This window comes from Pinus tabuliformis, chromosome Q (genome assembly GCF_031772625.1).
Source record: "Pinus tabuliformis cultivar Carrire ecotype Pingquan chromosome Q, CPIR1, whole genome shotgun sequence".
In the NCBI taxonomy this organism is placed as follows: Eukaryota; Viridiplantae; Streptophyta; class Pinopsida; order Pinales; family Pinaceae; genus Pinus; species Pinus tabuliformis.
This window is the reverse complement of record NC_142296.1, coordinates 109,204,962-109,222,861: the sequence shown is the minus strand read 5'-3', so window position 1 is coordinate 109,222,861 and position 17,900 is coordinate 109,204,962. Positions and strand designations below refer to the sequence as shown.

At 38.1% G+C, this 17,900-nt stretch overlaps 1 protein-coding gene and 1 long non-coding RNA gene across 7 annotated transcripts in view; one reads left to right on the top strand and one right to left on the bottom strand.

The window, feature by feature from the left end:
- Positions 1 to 17,900, bottom strand: part of LOC149218463 (uncharacterized) — a 277,028-nt gene that overhangs the window by 98,010 nt on the left and 161,118 nt on the right. The gene's annotated exons all lie outside the window — the stretch shown is intronic.
- LOC149218465 (uncharacterized) overlaps positions 1 to 17,900 on the top strand; it is an 88,923-nt gene that overhangs the window by 37,982 nt on the left and 33,041 nt on the right. The gene's annotated exons all lie outside the window — the stretch shown is intronic.

The window sequence follows — 17,900 nt, the reverse complement described above, 5'->3', positions numbered from 1 at the left end:
TCATCATGCTACTGTATTTAAGGGCTTCCGTAGTCGAATGTGATCCAAGCGTTTGGGCACCTCAACGATCCTGCCCCTGCATGTAGTCCTCTCGACTACAACTCGATGTCACCCCACCTCTTCTCTAGAGGTGTATGGGCACTCATGGCACAAACGTCATCAGTATCGACATCCTTCTCCGCCTTTGCCGGAGCTGCCTTGGAGTCGAAAGCTTCTCCCTTGCCTTTCTTCTTGGGGCACTAAGATGCATAATGTCCCAACTCCCAACAATTGAAGCACTTGACCTTGGAGATGTCATTCTTCTTCCTCTTCTGAACCCTTGTTGTCCCGCAGATGCTAGAGCCGCATCCTCTTCCTCCTCTTTCTTGAGTCGAACTCCCTTACCGCTACTCCCCGCCTTGGTTAACCTCCTGATCTCTTCTTGTCGAAGAGCTGCCCACATCTCCTCCCAACTAGGGAGAGTCGACCTGCCCAAAATGCTTTGGACAAACATCTCCCAGTCCTTGGAGACTGCATTTAGAGCAGTCATGACCATAAATTCTAGATCCAGTGTAGACCCCACAGAAGTAAGCTGGTCGCGAATTCCTTGCAACTCGAGAAGGAAGTGATCAATCTTCTCTCCTTTCTGCATTTGATATGACCTCAACTGATTCTCTATTAACATCTTCCGCTACACGGAAGAGCCCTGGTATAAGGTGGTCAACGTTTGCCACATCTCCCTTGCTGTGTTCTTCTTAGCAATATGTGGTATGACATGATCCTTGACCCCATCTAGAATCATACATTTCGCCTTCACCATGGCCGCCTCATACTTCTCATTTGCATCAGGGTCAACTAGGACAACTACGGTTTTCGAGGCATAGTCCTTGATGCGATATCCAGGATTTCCAGGATCTTGGCCTTCCAAATGACAAAATTGGAAGCCCTGTCCAATCTGTCCTAATTCCTTAGTCCATTCACTGCCATCTCTGCTCTTCTCCGCCAGACTCCCTCTAAGTCTTGATTTCCCTCCTAGAAATCCTCTTGCGAACTGTCGAATCACTCCTCTCCAATCCCCCTTTGTTGCTGCAACTCAGATCTGGATTTCTTGGCTAGAACTCCGTCGAGGTAGTACTTCTCTCTACCTTGGTTCCGTCTCCTTAGACATTGTTTTGTATAGACAAAAACAACGCCCCACCAGCGCCTCATATCACAATCTGCACAACTCCCTTAGCCCTGACAACTGAAGAATCTAAGCCCTTCTGGCTCTACGCAATCACAGTGAGAACTGGATCAACTCCTCTTGGCCTCAACGTCAATCCTTCCTGGCTGAGAAAGATGACCAGGCACAACGTAGGTGTAAAGCTTGATATTGTAATTACATTTCTAGCAGTATATGCTTGTCAATCTAAATTCATTTCTAACAGACTGTAATTATAATTTCATTTCTATCAGAATATACTTTTCAATTTTATAGCTAAACAAATCAATTTAGACATGTTCATAATTGGTTTTTCTGAGTTGGTGTCGATCCTTGGATAATGTTGTTCTCCTGATACCAAACCAACCAAATTCCTCTGTGCTTGTCTGGGATCAGTGTTTCTGGATCCCAAACCCAAAAGGCTTCGAAAGTGAAACCCTTTGGCCCCCGTGCCCAAAACCTCTAAGAACAAAGCCCAATTCTCATAGATCTATATATGAAATCCTAAGCCCCAAGGCTCATTCGTTATTTCACAAAATTTCTCTCCCAGATTCTCCATTTTCTTCCTTCCCATCCAAATTTCGTCCAGAAGTACCCCCCCAACTCACTTCTCCTTTTAGATTTTATATAGGGAAGGATCCTTCCCTCCGAAGAAATCCCACCCTCTTTTCCTCCAATCAATCTTGTCCTTATCCATTAATATTTTATTACTTGAGTCAGTCATCTTTATTTTAAATTACACATACATTAAATTAGATTTTTACTTAAATATATATATTAGATGGAATTTTGAACTTTATCATTTCAACCGACTTCGAGAAGAGGATCTTTTAAGTACCTTAGCATGACTTGCCAAAGGATTATGAAGTTAATTAACCTTGTCCCATAGTAATATTTATTTATTATTTAATTAAAATGTTATTAATGAAATGAAATTAATATATTTAAAATAGGGTATTAATTAATTCTTTTAATATTTAATTCATTTTCCATACATAGACACTTTATGTAATTAAATTGGTATGAATACTAGTACAATACTTTTAATAATTAATTCATTTATCCTTTACTTGGGAATTTTCATAATAAGTTAATATGCATACTAGTGTAGTGCATGCAATGTATGCATATGTAGCTATCATATGCATGCCTCGTATACATGCTAATATTCTTACGTTGACTGTAATTTGAGATGGGTCGTTACAGTAGGATGATCTGCCCCCCTTTGTCTCTGCGCTGACCCTTCTCCAGGCTCAGAACGCTGACATAGGCTTTGCGTGAGCCTCTGCGTCACCCTCTTTGCACTGCGTCACTCCTCCTCTTGCCTCTTCAGCTCTAGAACAACGTTGTCTCTCGGGACAACTTCTTCTCTGCTGCAAATTTTCAGATTTCTTCGGCTGGTGTCTTCAGTCCTCTTTGATCTGCAATCGCTCTGATACCATGTGAAAATTCCTGAATCTAACACATTAGAAACCCCTACTGCAATATCTGGGTTACTGTCTCTTACTTGTTCTTTACATTAACAAGTTATTTAATAACATAAACATCGAAGTAAACACGATTGCAACCTTCACAAATATACAGATCAACAACTAAAATAAACTGAGACAACATAAGGGACACCGTTATTTTTGGACAATCGTCCCCAGAAAAACCCAATGCAAGAAAACCGGTGCAGCATATATGAGGGTTTTATTATTAAGCAGATTTCTGAATACAACTAGGGTGCCAGAAATGGCTCACCCTTCAGAGAATATCCTTGGCAGTAGTGCCCCTTTTCGGAGACAGATATTCCGACAAATCAGCAACCGGTTGATCAACCCCATAATGAATGTGATTGTTCCTTGTGCTGGACAGCGAAAGCTGCTCCAAGCACTCCTCTAGAACTGCATCACCCTCTCTCGGCTGATCTGCTCTCAGTCTGCCCCACAGAACCTCCTCAGCGCAGCTTCTTTGGCCCAATGTCAACCTCTACAGCCCTCTGCGTTGTTTGCGTCGGCCTCTGCGGCTTCTGCGTCCTCTGCGCTGGCCTCCTTAGCCTCTGCGTCAACCCTCCTAGGCTCTGCGTTGCCTCTTCCGGCACTTTGCTGCCTCTTTGATATGTATTCTTCAGCCTTGGATCGAAATCCCTTGCTGAACTGCCCCTCACTGCAACTGATCTCTAACTCGATTTCCTCAGCAAACCTTGGTGTTACTCCAACTGACCCTCAAGCCTTCTCTTATACTTTTCCTGTTGACGATTGAACGGCCAAGATTAAGTCTTTAATCAATGGCTAGGATTAGATCTGGCTTGATCCTCGTTATTTAAAACTTTCTTACCCATATTATATTAATACACATTAATATTTTAATTTTCCTAAGTTTAGACTTAGGAACCCCATTAAAAATATTAATTATTTTAATATCTATTCATTTGGGTGGAATTTCTCCAAACGATTTCTGGGTCTTGGAGATCTCATATGCCTTAGCCTCTCCGCCAATTTTCATGGCTAGAGTACATCCGATGCTACCAAAAATCAACACTTAACAATGCCTTAATTAGATGTCAAACACAATGATGCCAATGCTCAAACAACTTAAACCACGAATGAGATTTAAAGACTTAGATGTTAAGTGTGTTAAGTGCCAAGTGTGAAAATTCGGAAAACCCGAATTCTATTGCAACCACTGATAATATTTATTCTATTTGTTAAATTAACTGAACAAATTATTTGCAGTTTTCTACGGAAAATATCGAAACATATACACTGCAGCCTTCACAAAATAAACACTGCGGAAGAAACAAAACACTGGAAGAACAGATTGTGAAAATTTGGATGCCCAAATTCCTATTGTAGCGACTGATTAAATTTCTCCTACTTGTTAATTTCTAAATCAAGTTACTTACTATTCCCTACAGTGAATATCGAAACTAATACATTGCAGCCTACACCATTTAAATTTATAAGCAAAAACAAGAAATTGAACAGGAAATAGATACAACACAATGACACTGTTATTTTTAGACAAAAGTCCCCGGAAAAAACCAATGCGAGAAAACCGGTGCGGCAACTCTGAGGGTTTTATTATTATGCAGTAATAAATCTTAGTACAATTCGTTGGAAGCCTGATTGGCTATTCGATATAGAGAGAAACTGGACAAAACAAATAGTGATATGATCTCACCCTGTCACTGGAAGAATCTGACCCTGATCTCGCTGGAAGGAGGCTCTGCGTCCCTTTTGCGTCAACCTTTGCGCAGATTTGCATCAACCCTACGCAGTTTCTGCATCACCTCTGTTGGGGACTGTGTTGCTCCTCTTCCGGATCCTCTGCTGCCCAAAAACTTCGATTTTCTGCCTCTAGGTCTCACATGCCGACTCCCGACTTTTGAAACTCAATTTCTTCAGCAGGAATTCAATCTCCCTCTAGGCTTTGCACTGCCATAGCGTCAGCGTTGCGTGGGCCAAGGCCAGCCTCTCTCTGGATGTCGTTCTGCCCTCTCTGTCTTGTACTCTCTGGCCCAAGAAAACTTCCCTCTTCCAAATACTATCTTTGCCCCTCACCGCAAAATATCTCTTCGAAATTCTTTCCGGCAGCTTCTCTGCTTCAAAAAATCGATCTTCTGGTCTTCACTCGATGTGTTCTCTAAGTGCCCATCAAACCTTCTTTTATAATCCTCTCATGGATCAATCAACGACGCAGATTAGATTCTAATCAATGGCTAGGATCATATTGACTTGATCTTCACCTTCTTCTAGAAGGTTCACCCATAGTTTAGATTAATACCCATTAATTATTGTAATTTCCTAAGTTTAGACTTAGGGTCCCATTAAAAATAATTAATATTTTTAATAAAATTGTCTCTGAGTGGAATTTCCCAAAACAATTTCTGGGTATTGGAGAATGCATGTGTCTAAGCCTTCCTGTGAATTTTGAAACTTAAAGCACATCCAATGCTACTAGAAATCAACATAGATACACACACACACACAAATAACACTGTTATTTTTGGACCAATGTCCCCGGAAAAACCCAACTTGGGAAAACTGGTGCAACAACTGAGGGTTTTATTATTATGCAGTAGTAAATTTGAGTACAAATCTATGGAAGCTCAAATCTAGCTTTCCATATAGAGAAAATTAATAACAAAAATCTAGTGAGAAATATCTCACTTCCACCGGTGATCAGACACTGACCTTGGCTCAAGATGAGCTGCTCTGCGCTGCCTCTGCGTCACGCAAATCGGACTAGCGTCTCTCTTGCTAACTAATCAACCGCTACTTTGGAAAAGCTATCTTCCTTACCTTTGGGCTCCCACTCTGGCTTCTGGCACTGAATTTCGACTTCTCCTCAGCAAAATACGAATCTCCCTCTGAAGCGATGTGTTGCCTCTCTGCATTGCGTCAACCTCTCTGTGGAATTCTCTGTCTCTCTGCTATGCACTCACCAGACTGGAAAAACTTTCTTCCGGCCTTACTATCCCTACCCCGCTCTCACTGCTTCGACTTCACTGAATCACCTCCAGCAACTCACTGCTACCCTGGAGTTCAATTTCCCAACAATATCAAATTTCTAGTGGCTCCAAGTATGTTCTCCAACCCCTATCGAATTTTTTCTTATAATCTCTCGTTGAGGCTAAAACGACCAAGATTAAAACATAATCGATGGCTAAGATTAACTAGAACTCGATCTGTCTTCTTTTAGAAGATTTCACCATGAATTAATTAATACCCTTTAATTAATCAATTTTCCTAAATTTAGGCTTAGGCCAATGTTGCAGGAAACGCCCCCCCTGGTTCCAAGGCCCGAAGCGCGTCCCATGCGGATGCGTCCAAGGAGCGTCCCCGGAAGCGCGCTTCTGCCTGTTTTGGACACTTCCGCCTATTTGGGATGTTTGTTTTGAGTATAAATGCAATAATATATATATATATATATATATATATATATATAGCAGACGCTTCGCTTCCTAGATTTTTGGAAAATGACGCTTCCGCGTCCCCGATTCCAAAAAACGTCCCCACTTCCTGCAACATTCGCTTAGGCACCATTAAAAACAAAATTGATTATTTTAATTAAGTCGTCTTGTGGCTAGAACACAACCGATGCTACAAAAATCAACATCAAGTTAACAAATTCTAAGAATAAGCAAGTGTTAGATTCCAAAATTAATCATAACATTTCAACACTTATTGATTTTATGATAGCAGTAGAGAGATCACTTTAACATGAAAATTGTCAAACTTACGAGGTAGAAATTTTTCCAATGTTTATCCAAGGTAAATTTACAATTTTCAGACCTCATAGGATGTTATATGTGATTGTTATGACGACATTAAGAAAGTTATAACAGCAGTGAGGAAAGTATCCTAGATTCAATGGATAAGAAGCCAAAAGTGATTAGCAATGATCAGTGAAATGCCCAACAACTTGCCAAAATAAAATACGAGTTTTAAGCCACTTCAAGATGCAGTATTCAGTTCTAAATCAAATCTGATATATGTTATAACAGCAGTAAAAAAATTAGTAGATCAGCAAGCTAATGATGCTAAAACCAATTCCCAAAAATAGGGAAATTTTACCAAAACTGAAAAATCAATTTTTTGAGCCCTCTTTAGCTATGTGATTCGGAAATTGCAGATCTGATTCAGGGACTTATGCAGAAAATTCCAGCAAGAAAATATTTAGAATTACGCTAGATCTTAAATGCCCAAGTGGCCAACATTTAGGAAAATTAAAATTTTGCAATTTTGAGTGATTTTGACCAATTCAAATGTGTTTTTAGGGCTATTATATCACTGATATCATTGTTGTAATAAAACAAAGGCAAAATGAGGGTTTAGAGAGCAAACCTTAGCCCTAAGGCCTTGAAGATGAACTTGCCCAAGTTGTCCAAAATTTTGGGACAAGGATGCCACCTGAAAATCAAACTTTTGAAGCCCCAAAACCTGCAAAAACACCAAGTATTTAGTCCTAAAAATTTCAGAGGTGGACAAGAGCCAAACTAGGGCTAGAGAAGGCCAACACTAGGCCAAATAGGGATAGCGTTGAGGCTTAGAGGCTAAAGAAAGGCAAATCAGGGGTCAAAAATGGCCAAGGAGGGAAAACAAAGGGAAATGAGGTAAGGAAAGCCCTAAAGGGTTGGACGTTGGGGCTAGGAGGCCGAGAAAGAGGGAGCAACTAGGGTTTTAGGGTTGAAAAGCCCACAGATTCCCCAAAGAGCAGTCGTCTAGGGTGGAAAAAGGAGGTTGAGACTTCGTGAGACCACAACTAGGCCAAAAATGGCATAGAAACCCCAATGCAGGGGCTAGGAAGGAGGGTCAAGGCCCTTAGAGGCTACGACCTGCCTCCAAGAAGCCAGAAAAGCTGACGCAGGGACCTTGGAGGATGACATTTGGCTAGAGGAGGCTGGACCCGTGCCCAGGAGTCCTAAAAATTGAAACCCTTGCTTCAAAAAAAAATTCTCTTCCCGATCTGAGTTTTCTTGCAATTTTTCAATGGTTGGCTCTGCAAAAAAATTCTAAAGACTAGATCTTACCCTCAAGGGCTTAGATGTAGCTCTACTTCAAGCTCTTCTCTTGATTTCAATAGATCTCACCTACAAAATGAAAATAAAACACCCAAACCCCAAATATATCTTAAAATCCCACAACCCTTATTACCAAAAATAATTTACAAATCAATTTACAAAATTATTTTACAAATATACAAATAAACAAGGGTTATGAAAATTTAATTTTTTGAGAAATAAAAATTTTGTGGCTATTTTCTTTGATAAATGGCTAAAAACGCTTCAGAAACCCCATGCATAGTATACCTTAGCGAAGATTTAGTCCACCACATAAATATTCAAGATCCAAGCAAAGTTGATCCCTGCCCACAGTTTGTGAACTTGGAGACCAAGGATTGAAGTACCACAAATCAATGAACATGGACACATCGAGTTGCACCCCAAAGTCTTTATTATGATAGAAAAAATAGTTCCCAGTGGGACAATAGTTTACACAAATGCTTCAACAGCAATTTCTTAGCCAAATATCAGATGGCTATAGATTCAAATGACTGTCTAATTTATAGATAGATCCTCCAAGTAAAAAATAACGGCTAGTTTCCTTGATCCTTATCAAAATAATCTTGGCCATCGAAAAATACTTCATCATCTTTTAATTTTAGCCGTTAAATTTTTATTTTTGAGGAATTTTCGAATTTATCATTTAATTCCATTTTAATTAGCTCAAAATTAATTATTTTGAGATAATTTCCTCAAAAAATTGACTTTGACTTAACCACCAAAGTTCAAAGGTCCAATTTTTTTCGAAATATCCAATATTGCCTGGGTGGAGGACCTCCAAAAATTAATTATTTTAAGGCCAACGAATTTTTCACTTGGAAATTTTAATTTTCCTAAGACATTTAAATTTGACTCTAATTAATTAAAATTTTGGTTTATGATTTTAATTTAATTTTGCCAAAAAATTTAATTTATTGACACGTGATGGGATTAATTATTTTTTCGATCCTCTAATATTTTAACCATGGTGTCCAAGTATGAGGGATCATGTCTTAGAATATTTTTTACATAAGATTTACAATTCAACCTTCAAAGGGGGAATACCCATTTGACTTAAACCCTTAAAAACATGTCCAATCTGCGACACAATATGAGCTAGTAGACCAAGTGATTTTGTAATAAAATAATTTAGTCAAATAGCTTAAATTATTCTCAAATCACTTTTACATAAGACTCAACTAGAACACTAGGACTCACCTAAGACTTTGACAAAGAATTCCACCCTAGCTTTGGGGTAAGGTTGGAGGAAAAAACTCTGTCGACCATCTGTGTTTAGAAACACAAATGAATCAGTGAGACGAAAAACCTCCTAGAATGAAACTCTCACCAAAATAATAGGTTTACCTAGGTTGTTACATACATTCACGGTCTTATTAGCATCATTTACATTACATAATTTGCAGAATGGGTTTACAATGACATATGAATTGTTGATAGATGATCTGAATCTGTCGAAAAAATTTGGTACTTCTGCTTCCTTGAAACTTTGACAAAATATGTGCAACAAGAGGCATAAAGACTTAAGAGAATAGGACAAATTTAAGCCTTAGTGGAATGTGGGGACCACGAAAAAGAGGCAATTCAACCCTCTGGGGATAATTTGTACTTGTGAAGGAAGAGAGAGAAAAAAAAGGGTGTGAGTTACTAGAAACTAGGGTCCACCAAGAGAGAGAGGACCAGCTTCTATAAATAAGGCGAGGAGGCCTCCATTTGCTATCTTTTGACAATCTAACTTTTGAACACAAGTTTCCTTGAGTTGTTTAGCCAAGTAAACCAGTGTTGTTTAGCACAAGGAATTCCCAAGCGGGAATTCCACCTCTACCTTCAGTGAACTTCGAGTGTCACCCTAGGAGAGAATTTCAGAGCTTATTGGAGAGGAGATTGTTGGAGTTTGTGGGTCATTTCCAGCCATAATTCAGTCAATATAAACTTCCAGGAGGATGTAGTGGTAGAAATCGATTTGCTTGGTTAAGGGGTCTTCAAAGGAAAATCCAATTGGAGAATTCAGGAGCAAATCCCTTGATATTGGACCAAATTTTGTGGAGAGTTTCAAGGCGGGAGATTCCCTCTTACCCATCGGGAGTAATTTGCAGAGAATTCTACAGCCATTTGGGTAAGGAAACAAGGCCATATTTGCAGCAGTAGCTTGAGGGGGACGCAGAACCAATAGAGGAAAGTGTAACACCAAATTTGGGTAATTCCGGGAGGTTGGAATTAGCCCAAAACATTTCTGGGTTTTGTTGGACTAGCATCAAGGAGTCTGCTCCTAATTTTGCAGAATTTTTGGAGGAGTTTTGGTGCCCCAAACAACAAAATTATTTGGTAGCCAGTTGGGAGGAGTGAGCTTAAATTTTGGGTCCCGGGTGGTCAGTAAAATTTGCTCAAACCTTTTCTGGGTTTTTGTGGGTTTTATGTGAAGAGACTTCAGCAAAAATTGCAGAAATTTCTGGGCACTTTTAAGGGGTCAAATACATGTCTGTTTCCAATTGCAGCAACAATCTACTCCAGATAGGGCGCAGTTTCTTCTAGGAGCTTTTCCGAAACTTGGAGCCATTGCTTTAACACCTGAGTTTGGCCTTGCTCGCTGTAACAAACCTAGGTTTATCTTATCAGAATTATTGTACTCATAATTTATTATATCAATACAATGGCTGAGAATTTTTGCCCACATTTCAGCGTTTATTTGTGTATGATTGTGCATGCTTGGGTTTTATAGTTGTAGCTAGTTTTTTGTTTCTGTTCTCTACTGTATTTTTCCATTGAGAACATTACAACAACACACTTATATGCAAATCTTGAAATGCACAACTATGCCAGTGATGCAAAATGCAAAGTGTGACCAACAAGACAACAATGGTTAATTTATCCAATTAGAGCAAAACTACTTATGTTGCTTTGCCAAACCAAGCTTATTATGACTTCTTAAATGTATTAGGATTGTTTAGAGTCAAATTTTAACACCAAAACTCATAAATTTCACTGCTGCAATATTTATATCAGATTCAAAAGTATTCAAAGATAGACTCGGAAATACTTATATCAACTACCCAAAATTCGCTACAAAACCGTAGAAATCATGAAATAAGTCTTTCTTATCAATTGAGATTTATTGTGAAATGAATGTAGACTTATGCCAATGATTTTTAGGGCTTATTTAGGGTGTGTATTCAGAGTTTTTAATGTTGTTTTTAGGAGATATCAGATCTGATCATTAAACATAAATGAGAAAAGTGGGGCTAGAGAGCAAACCCTTAGCCCCAAGCCTCCTTAGTTGGCTAGTTGACATTCCAAAGTGCACTAGAGCTCTTCTAAACACCTGAAACACAAGTATTAGCCTTGAAACAAATGGATCATCCCTCTTGTGACTCACCGATCCATGATCGGCAGAGTTTTCCTTCAGCCTAACCCCAAAGCCGGGATGGATTTTGTCATTAGAATCTTAGGAGAATCCTAGTGTGTTAATCTGCTAGATTATAGTTGTGTCGCAGAACTAGGTGATTTATGAGGGTCTATGTCAAATGGGTCTCCCCCTTGGGATGTAAAGTTGTAAAGGTCATGATGTAAAGTGTCTTGAGGGTTAAGAAATGTTTTAATCCCCTCATAAGTCCTAAGTCCTAGGTCCTAGGTAATTTTCCCAAAAGCTAAGTTCAAGGATCCATTTAAAAATAAATTAAAAAAAATAATAATAAATAAATAAAAATAAAAAAATATATATATAAAATAAATAAAAATAAAAAAATAAAAAATATATAAAAAAATAATAATAATAAAATAATAAAAAAAAGTAAAAAAACCTAAAAATAATAAAATAATAATATTTTGAGTAAATAAATGCAGAATTTCAATTTTTTAATACATTAAAAATTCGACGGATGAGATCAAGAGATATCTTGATCCTCATCGACGGTCGAGATCATTTTGACATGGATCACTTGAACTAGCTGTTGGGATCTTTTCCTTTAAATAGGGTGCTAGGGGTCATTTGAGATCATTCGATCTTGGAGTCTTGTGCTGAAGAAGCTCTCTTGTAAACTTTTTTGGTGCTAATAAAGAAAGACTTTGGGGTTCAAATCTTGCTGGTGTTACTCTCTGGAAGTGCTGTGAGCTATTTTATTTTCTGCATATTTTGATTTTCAGCCATTAGTAACAGCTTATTATAGAGTATTGTTGAGCACAGGTATCTTGTTCACATGCTAGGGTTTGAATGGTATTAGGTTTTCTGAAGTAATGGCAGGTATCTCCATTGCTGTTGAGATCTAGTATTGTTTTTTCTCTCTTTATTGACGGTTGAAATGAGCTGTGCAGGAAACCCTTATTAAAGAAGACCAGTGGGCGTTTGGGGAAGTTCTCGGCTGAACCAGCCAACTCCCGCAAGCATTTCTTGCAGAGCCCAGCTAGTTTTGATCCTGGGTTAATCATTTAGTTTGTTTTCTGATTTGCATGAGAGATTTCTTAAGTATTTTCATAAGTAAATCTGAATTTCTAAAATATTGTAGATCATAACTGACAAATCTGGCTGTTGTAGAGCTAAAATTTTGAAATTTTGAACCGGTTTGTAGGGTTTCATTTTTTAATCTTTGCATATACTTTCCGAATTTTTGTTCTCCATTTGCTGGTCTGAGATAAATTTCTGGTGGAAAGTTGAGTTTTGCAGGGTTGTTGTCCCGCTGTCCAGGGGTTTTCAGATTTGGGAAAAATTTTACACCGATTTTATCGATATCAGCTTCTGAGATCATACAGCTGCTCTTGTTCATGCTATCAGCATCCAACAAATCTTTATCTACCCCAGCGTGTTCTCCCACTTCATGCACGTCGCTGCTGTCCCTTCTGTTCTGCCTTCCGTCATCAAACCGGTTTGCAAAATAAACGCTGTATATGCTCCACAAATATTCAAATGCAACAACTCTGCCACTGAACCACGCAATTGTCTATGTGTTCCACTTCAAATACGCTGCATCCTTCCTCAACTTGCATGCTGCAAATCCAGCTCCCTCTCAATCTGCGTATTAACCTCAATCTGCTCCTCATCATATCGTAAATCATACAAACCCTGCCGTTGAAGCTTCTCTAACCTACGTCTCAATCCGTGGCTCTGTTATCCTCTGCGTCTTCATCATATCTCCAACTCGCAGCTACGCCCTTCGCACCTGCAATTCCACCTGCGTATTTTTTTTCATCTCCGTCAACAGAGGAAACTGCTGAACGCATTGAAAGGGAGCACGTTCGATCGCTTTCTTTTCTCAGGTGATGCGCACGGGCCAGGGAGATCAGCTTTGGTGGTATTACTGCATACCCGTTTCCTGTTTGCCTGCACAAAACGTATTCATCTCCGCCGTCAAACTCCATTCGACCCGCAAGCGTAAGCTGTCCGTTGTTTGTTTTTTTTATTCACGGGCCAGGTAAGTTCTTTATGGGTCTGCGTATCGTTTTTGGGTCCTTAGCGTGAATGAGAGTTGAGTGTTTTTGAAATTTGGTTATATTTCATTCACATTGTAGTTTAGAGCTTTAGTCTTAGTTTTAGATTTTAGTTTTTTTTTATTATTTAGATTTTAGATTTAAATTTTAGATTAAAGTTTAGTCTAGGGTTTTATAAACGGAGGGTTAGATATATTTTAGCTTTAGTTTTAATACGTATAAGATTTAGATTTTAGGACGGCGATTTTCTGTTTTTAGATATTTGAATTCATTTTTTTTAAGATTTAGTTAATTAAAATTTTGTTTTGAAATAAATAAAAAAATTTCGTAAAAGTTTTTTTTTGTTAGGTTTTGGTTGTAGTTTAATCTTTATTTATTTATTTTTAGTTTAGTTTAGTTTTATGTTTTAGTTATAAAAAAATTTCATAACAAAAAAAAAAAGAAGAAGTTAATTTGAGTTCTTAGTCTAGGTTAGATATCGTTTAGTTTTAGTTTATTTTCTTTTAAATGAAAAATATATAAAAATGGGGGAAAAAGATCATTTTTTTAGCATCATTTAGATTTTTTTGTTTAAAAGTCTCATTTACCTTTAGCCTTTTGCTGTATTAAAAAAAAAAAAAAAAAATTATGGAAATTGTTTCGGTCTTGGCTCTAGGGTCTATCACGCTTTATTATCTTTGCTAAGGCTGAAATTTTTTGATGTGGAATGAATGATTATCATTTTATGTGAGTTGGCATGCATGAATGATCGTTTTGAAGATTAATTATATGAATATGATATCTGGTTAATGTTCGTAATTGTGTGGTTGTGTATCAAGCATTTATCTTTTCGAAATTTTTAATCGTTGGATATCGTTATTGAGCTTTAATCATTATAAGAACATTGTGGTTTTACTGGCTATCTTGCATCGTTCAAGTTATTTGATGATAAATGATTGCTGCACATGGTTTACATTTCTGCAATATCTAGTAAGTGATCGTTTAAACATCAAACCCATAAGGCACTGGTCCATTAAATTAATAAAATCAATTAAGTGCTGGTTTCCTTTCGTGTCTCCCAAACCAACTGATTCACAGTTGGTCAGTCATTTTCCATAGGGTCTACCCCCCTTAGCCGCGGGAGACAGGCTTAAACGGAGAGATCGGGGATCAGAGTGACAGCCCCTGATCTGAGCGTTGTCGTGACAATCTGTGCGACAACATGGCCAAGAGGGAAATGCCCTCTAAGGGTTGTGTCCAACCTAAATAGGCCTCTAGGGCCTGCGACTAAGCCTCTAAAGGTTGCCGCTTGGGTAGAAACCCCAATAAGAGGTCGTGACCACCTAAAAAGGGTTGTGACCACCAAGAGGAGCCCCTCTAGGGTTGTGGCAGAGGAGGAAAGAGCTCATAGAGCCTATAACCAAGCTAGAAAAGCCCTAAAAGGGCTAGTGGCTACCACACAGAGAACTCAAACCCCTGCAAAATGAAAAATCTCACTGCAAAACCTCTCCAAAAGGCGTCCAAAAGCTAGTGGCTTCCTTCTCTGGCCGAGCATTGAATTTCTAGAAGCTGGAGAGGCTAGATCTTACCCTCAAGGGCCTAGATCAGTCTTCCTCTCTTGAATGAATAGCCCAGAAAATAATTGTTGCTTCAAACCCTTGAGCTATCACCTGCACAAATTAAAAGAAGAAGACCCAAGAGCCCAATATATACAAAAATTGAAATAAAACCCTAAAACCCCAATAATTATTTACAAAACTTCAAAAATAAACAAGGGTTAGATTTATATACAAATATTTCACAATATTCAAAAAATAAAAAAATAAAAAATTGCTCTTATTAGCAGATTAAATCTTTAAAACCCCAGAAATAAACTTGAAGTAATTTTGAGAAAATAGAATTTAAAATTTTTTGTGTGATAGCAAAACCCTCCTGCATAGAAAATTCGTTAGATTAAGACTTGGAGCCAAACAAGGGTGTGATACCCTCATAGTCTATGAACTTGAAGCCCAAGGGCTGCAACAACCTATAACAATGCACTTCCAATGATAGATTATTGAACAAGAGAGGCTTGATTCGTACAATAGATCTATAAGCTTGGAGATACCTGCCAAACTTCGTTAGATCTAAAGTATTTACTCTCACCCAACACCTAAGGTAAGATACGTGTACCAATAGATGTTCTGTTGTGCAGCAATTGAAAAATAATCAACAATATTATAGCTCAAAGCATGTCAAATAAACATCCAACACATACCATAGATTAGCAAATGAGATACACCTTGAATTGAACTCCAAAGACTTTTTATTAAGTGCAAAAAAATATCCAACAGATCTTTGCTCAGTGACAAATGATTTTCAAGACTATCCAAACTCAAAGATGACAAGAGGAGCTTACTAGCTTCCTTGTATAGAAAATGAGAGAGAAATAAAACCCTCCAAGTGGAAATAACGACTAGTTGGCTTGATTCTCGTCAAAATAATCTCATCTGTTGAAAATATCTTGATCTCCCTCTAATCTCCATTGTTGATATATTATTTTTGAGCAAAAAATCGAATTTCTCTTAAAAACCATTTTTTATTATCCAATAATTATTATTTTGGACTAATATCCTCAAAAATTTGACTTTGACTTAAGCACCAAGGTCAAAGGGGTCAAATTTTCTTAAAAAATCCATTTTTCCCTTGGTGGAAGACCTCCAATTTTTTTTTTGACCCACAAATTTTTTGATTATTTTCCACTCAAGAGAATTTAATTACTCTCATTTTTTTTTACTCAAAACTAATTAATTTTCTAGCTTAAGATTTTTATTTAATTTTGCCAAATAAATTAATTAATTTATTCCAGTGTTGATAATATCGCCGATATTTCGGCGATATTCGTAAATATCGCGCGATTTTCCTGCAAACGAAATTTCGGCTGGAAAATATCGCGCGATTTTCTCATTTCGAAAATCTCGCGAGAAATCCGAGATTTCGGCGATTTTTTATGAAATAGCGCGAGACGACCTGAAATATCGCCGGGCATGCTTTATAAAATTGGTTTAGGCCCTAAATGAGCCATTTCGTTTCGAACTTTCGTGACTCGTGAGAGCTGGAGACGGCGGACGCTACGAACGGTGGCTGCGGAGGGTTTGAACCAGGAAGTTTGAACTTACAGCCTACAGGTATGCCCCAGCGTTCATGTCTATTCTCAATGCTCATAGACCATCCTTCTTCTGTATTCGATTCCAATATATATTATATATACTCTGTTATAGAGGTGTCCACTGTCGAGAATCAATACGTATTACCGTTACAAACACTGTACCGAGACCAACCGTGTTACCGTAAATGCCAGTGTATTATATATTGCAGATGCCAGAGACTGTGCCGAGACTATATGAGACAATGTCGAACTGTGAATATTCAATATATAATATATACTTAATCCTTAACTGTGGAGAACCTCAAGTCATAAACTCAGACTGTGGAGCACGGTATAGATACTCTGAGACGAGTTTCGGTCACCCTTAATTATGCTTATACTTCTGAAGTTCGGATCACTAAGGTAACACACAACTCGAATCATTCAATGGTGATTTCAGACCTTATGGACTATACCCAAAATTGTGTTATCCTAGTCAAGATGCTCGGCCTTGAAAGGGCTATAGGATTAGCCTCTTGGTCTTTTGAAACAGAGCCTTTAGGCTCTCCAAAACCCCTCACACTTCTTGCACAGGCCTGCAGCCTAGTTACTGTGATCACGGCTTGTGAATGTGCCCAGAATTTTGTTCTTCTTCCAACACTGGGAGCACCTCGATTCGAAGGCACTGAAACTTGAACTGTGAAGGAATTTCTAAATAGGTTGTAACCCTAAGGAGAAGCTCGGACTCTCGAGGAATTTGGAATAAGTCTAGCATTTAACCATTAGACCTGTAGCAATTTGGAATTATAGACCTGTAGCATTTGTAATTTTGTAGAAAAATTTGGAATTATAGACCTGTAGCATTTGTAGAAAAATTTGGACCTGTGTTAAATTGTTAATTACCAAATTCAGTGAAGACCTTTTAGAGCTCAGACCTGTGAGACAATGTACATTGTAAACATTAACTTAGCCACATCATTGGCTAATTTTTTAAAGATGTTATTTTATTTTGGTCAGAAAATTCAAAAAACAGCAGTCCATCTTTCGATAAGTGTCAATAGCCCGTTCGATTCCCTTGAGAACTTCAGTCTATGGGCCCAGGTCTGCAGTGTTTTATTCACAGAATTGCCCAGAATTTTGATTTTATGCTTGACATTTCTTCTGGGTAGTTCGATCTGAGCTTTTCTTCAGAATTTTATAAATTTAAATTTTATATATTAAAAATTTAAAAAACAAGGGTTATATATTACTTAATAACTTATTAAGTTACTAATTCTAAATTTTTTTTGGTGCTGTAGGTTTCCTTTTGAGTTAGCCCACTACAAAATACAAATATGCCAAAAAACTTGGACCCATTTTGGGAGTATGGGATCCCTGATGGTGGGACAAATCGTGCATATCTTTCATGCAAATTGTGTGGGGACAAGATGACAGGTGGGGTTACACGACTGAAATACCATCTTGCTAGACTCCCTGGACATGATGTTGGCATTTGTAAAGTTTCTAGTCCGGAGCTTATACGAAAAGCTCTTGAGGCAATTGAAGAAAAGGACAGAAAGAAGGAAGAGGCAGAAAGAAACAAAGCTGAACGTGCAGGTAGATCTTTTGGGATATCTTCTCCTGATTTTGATGTTCAGGGTAGTGGCCCT